The following is a 5,000-nucleotide window of genomic DNA, read 5'->3' as shown; positions in this document are numbered from 1 at the left end:
GAACAGCGAGCGAAGCGAGAGGCAGCACCGTCCCTGCTATACGAAAGCCCCATCCAGCCCTGTGCCACCCGGGGGGTTCCAGGGTGCTGAGATGGCTGACGTTTTGCTCCGCTCTCGACGGTCACCGCGCAATGCAAGAACAGGCCAAAAACTGGCCAAAACGGCCCAAAAACGGGCCAAAACTGGCCATTTTTGGCTGCGCGAGCGGCGAGCGGCGGACAGCGAGCGAAGCGAGAGGCAGCACCGTCCCTGCTATACGAAAGCCCCATCCAGCCCTGTGCCACCCGGGGGGTTCCAGGGTGCTGAGATGGCTGACGTTTTGCTCCGCTCTCGACGGTCACCGCGCAATGCAAGAACAGGCCAAAAACTGGCCAAAACGGCCCAAAAACGGGCCAAAACTGGCCATTTTTGGCTGCGCGAGCGAGCGGCGAGCGGCGGACAGCGAGCGAAGCGAGAGGCAGCACCGTCCCTGCTATACGAAAGCCCCATCCAGCCCTGTGCCACCCGGGGGGTTCCAGGGTGCTGAGATGGCTGACGTTTTGCTCCGCTCTCGACGGTCACCGCGCAATGCAAGAACAGGCCAAAAACTGGCCAAAACGGCCCAAAAACGGGCCAAAACTGGCCATTTTTGGCTGCACGAGCGAGCGGCGAGCGGCGGACAGCGAGCGAAGCGAGAGGCAGCACCGTCCCTGCTATACGAAAGCCCCATCCAGCCCTGTGCCACCCGGGGGGTTCCAGGGTGCTGAGATGGCTGACGTTTTGCTCCGCTCTCGACGGTCACCGCGCAATGCAAGAACAGGCCAAAAACTGGCCAAAACGGCCCAAAAACGGGCCAAAACTGGCCATTTTTGGCTGCACGAGCGAGCGGCGAGCGGCGGACAGCGAGCGAAGCGAGAGGCAGCACCGTCCCTGCTATACGAAAGCCCCATCCAGCCCTGTGCCACCCGGGGGGTTCCAGGGTGCTGAGATGGCTGACGTTTTGCTCCGCTCTCGACGGTCACCGCGCAATGCAAGAACAGGCCAAAAACTGGCCAAAACGGCCCAAAAACGGGCCAAAACTGGCCATTTTTGGCTGCACGAGCGAGCGGCGAGCGGCGGACAGCGAGCGAAGCGAGAGGCAGCACCGTCCCTGCTATACGAAAGCCCCATCCAGCCCTGTGCCACCCGGGGGGTTCCAGGGTGCTGAGATGGCTGACGTTTTGCTCCGCTCTCGACGGTCACCGCGCAATGCAAGAACAGGCCAAAAACTGGCCAAAACGGCCCAAAAACGGGCCAAAACTGGCCATTTTTGGCTGCGCGAGCGAGCGGCGAGCGGCGGACAGCGAGCGAAGCGAGAGGCAGCACCGTCCCTGCTATACGAAAGCCCCATCCAGCCCTGTGCCACCCGGGGGGTTCCAGGGTGCTGAGATGGCTGACGTTTTGCTCCGCTCTCGACGGTCACCGCGCAATGCAAGAACAGGCCAAAAACTGGCCAAAACGGCCCAAAAACGGGCCAAAACTGGCCATTTTTGGCTGCACGAGCGAGCGGCGAGCGGCGGACAGCGAGCGAAGCGAGAGGCAGCACCGTCCCTGCTATACGAAAGCCCCATCCAGCCCTGTGCCACCCGGGGGGTTCCAGGGTGCTGAGATGGCTGACGTTTTGCTCCGCTCTCGACGGTCACCGCGCAATGCAAGAACAGGCCAAAAACTGGCCAAAACGGCCCAAAAACGGGCCAAAACTGGCCATTTTTGGCTGCACGAGCGAGCGGCGAGCGGCGGACAGCGAGCGAAGCGAGAGGCAGCACCGTCCCTGCTATACGAAAGCCCCATCCAGCCCTGTGCCACCCGGGGGGGGTTCCAGGGTGCTGAGATGGCTGACGTTTTGCTCCGCTCTCGACGGTCACCGCGCAATGCAAGAACAGGCCAAAAACTGGCCAAAACGGCCCAAAAACGGGCCAAAACTGGCCATTTTTGGCTGCACGAGCGAGCGGCGAGCGGCGGACAGCGAGCGAAGCGAGAGGCAGCACCGTCCCTGCTATACGAAAGCCCCATCCAGCCCTGTGCCACCCGGGGGGTTCCAGGGTGCTGAGATGGCTGACGTTTTGCTCCGCTCTCGACGGTCACCGCGCAATGCAAGAACAGGCCAAAAACTGGCCAAAACGGCCCAAAAACGGGCCAAAACTGGCCATTTTTGGCTGCGCGAGCGAGCGGCGAGCGGCGGACAGCGAGCGAAGCGAGAGGCAGCACCGTCCCTGCTATACGAAAGCCCCATCCAGCCCTGTGCCACCCGGGGGGTTCCAGGGTGCTGAGATGGCTGACGTTTTGCTCCGCTCTCGACGGTCACCGCGCAATGCAAGAACAGGCCAAAAACTGGCCAAAACGGCCCAAAAACGGGCCAAAACTGGCCATTTTTGGCTGCACGAGCGAGCGGCGAGCGGCGGACAGCGAGCGAAGCGAGAGGCAGCACCGTCCCTGCTATACGAAAGCCCCATCCAGCCCTGTGCCACCCGGGGGGTTCCAGGGTGCTGAGATGGCTGACGTTTTGCTCCGCTCTCGACGGTCACCGCGCAATGCAAGAACAGGCCAAAAACTGGCCAAAACGGCCCAAAAACGGGCCAAAACTGGCCATTTTTGGCTGCACGAGCGAGCGGCGAGCGGCGGACAGCGAGCGAAGCGAGAGGCAGCACCGTCCCTGCTATACGAAAGCCCCATCCAGCCCTGTGCCACCCGGGGGGTTCCAGGGTGCTGAGATGGCTGACGTTTTGCTCCGCTCTCGACGGTCACCGCGCAATGCAAGAACAGGCCAAAAACTGGCCAAAACGGCCCAAAAACGGGCCAAAACTGGCCATTTTTGGCTGCACGAGCGAGCGGCGAGCGGCGGACAGCGAGCGAAGCGAGAGGCAGCACCGTCCCTGCTATACGAAAGCCCCATCCAGCCCTGTGCCACCCGGGGGGTTCCAGGGTGCTGAGATGGCTGACGTTTTGCTCCGCTCTCGACGGTCACCGCGCAATGCAAGAACAGGCCAAAAACTGGCCAAAACGGCCCAAAAACGGGCCAAAACTGGCCATTTTTGGCTGCACGAGCGAGCGGCGAGCGGCGGACAGCGAGCGAAGCGAGAGGCAGCACCGTCCCTGCTATACGAAAGCCCCATCCAGCCCTGTGCCACCCGGGGGGTTCCAGGGTGCTGAGATGGCTGACGTTTTGCTCCGCTCTCGACGGTCACCGCGCAATGCAAGAACAGGCCAAAAACTGGCCAAAACGGCCCAAAAACGGGCCAAAACTGGCCATTTTTGGCTGCACGAGCGAGCGGCGAGCGGCGGACAGCGAGCGAAGCGAGAGGCAGCACCGTCCCTGCTATACGAAAGCCCCATCCAGCCCTGTGCCACCCGGGGGGTTCCAGGGTGCTGAGATGGCTGACGTTTTGCTCCGCTCTCGACGGTCACCGCGCAATGCAAGAACAGGCCAAAAACTGGCCAAAACGGCCCAAAAACGGGCCAAAACTGGCCATTTTTGGCTGCACGAGCGAGCGGCGAGCGGCGGACAGCGAGCGAAGCGAGAGGCAGCACCGTCCCTGCTATACGAAAGCCCCATCCAGCCCTGTGCCACCCGGGGGGTTCCAGGGTGCTGAGATGGCTGACGTTTTGCTCCGCTCTCGACGGTCACCGCGCAATGCAAGAACAGGCCAAAAACTGGCCAAAACGGCCCAAAAACGGGCCAAAACTGGCCATTTTTGGCTGCACGAGCGAGCGGCGAGCGGCGGACAGCGAGCGAAGCGAGAGGCAGCACCGTCCCTGCTATACGAAAGCCCCATCCAGCCCTGTGCCACCCGGGGGGTTCCAGGGTGCTGAGATGGCTGACGTTTTGCTCCGCTCTCGACGGTCACCGCGCAATGCAAGAACAGGCCAAAAACTGGCCAAAACGGCCCAAAAACGGGCAAAAACTGGCCATTTTTGGCTGCACGAGCGAGCGGCGAGCGGCGGACAGCGAGCGAAGCGAGAGGCAGCACCGTCCCTGCTATACGAAAGCCCCATCCAGCCCTGTGCCACCCGGGGGGTTCCAGGGTGCTGAGATGGCTGACGTTTTGCTCCGCTCTCGACGGTCACCGCGCAATGCAAGAACAGGCCAAAAACTGGCTAAAACGGCCCAAAAACGGGCCAAAACTGGCCATTTTTGGCTGCGCGAGCGAGCGGCGAGCGGCGGACAGCGAGCGAAGCGAGAGGCAGCACCGTCCCTGCTATATACGAAAGCCCCATCCAGCCCTGTGCCACCCGGGGGGTTCCAGGGTGCTGAGATGGCTGACGTTTTGCTCCGCTCACGACGGTCACCGCACCACGCAAGAACGGACCATAAACAGGCCAAAACAGCCCAAAAACGGGCCAAAACTGGTCATTTTTGGCTGCGCGAGCGAGCGGCGAGCGGCGAACAGCGAGCGAAGCGTGAGGCAGCACCGTCCCTGCTATACGAAAGCCCCATCCAGCCCTGTGCCACCCGGGGGGTTCCAGGGTGCTGAGATGGCTGACGTTTTGCTCCGCTCACGACGGTCACCGCGCCATGCAAGAACGGACCAAAAACAGGCCAAAACAGCCCAAAAACGGGCCAAAACTGGCCATTTTTGGCTGAGCGAGCGAGCGGTGAGCGGCGAACAGCGAGCGAAGCGAGAGGCAGCACCGTCCCTGCTATACGAAAGCCCCATCCAGCCCTGTGCCACCCGGGGGGTTCCAGGGTGCTGAGATGGCTGACGTTTTGCTCCGCTCACGACGGTCGCCGTGCCACGCAAGAACGGACCAAAAACAGGCCAAAACAGCCCAAAAACGGGCCAAAACTGGCCATTTTAGGTTGCGCGAGCGAGCGGCGAGCGGCGAACAGCGAGCGAAGCGTGAGGCAGCACCGTCCCTGCTATACGAAAGCCCCATCCAGCCCTGTGCCACCCGGGGGGTTCCAAGGTGCTGAGATGGCTGACGTTTTGCTCCGCTCACGACGGTCACCGCGCCACGCCAGAACAGACCAAAAACAGGCCAAA

Source organism: Musa acuminata, unplaced genomic scaffold (assembly GCF_036884655.1).
Source record: "Musa acuminata AAA Group cultivar baxijiao unplaced genomic scaffold, Cavendish_Baxijiao_AAA HiC_scaffold_97, whole genome shotgun sequence".
Classification (NCBI taxonomy): Eukaryota; Viridiplantae; Streptophyta; class Magnoliopsida; order Zingiberales; family Musaceae; genus Musa; species Musa acuminata.
The sequence above is the reverse complement of the archived record's forward strand: the minus strand, read 5'-3'. Positions refer to the sequence as shown.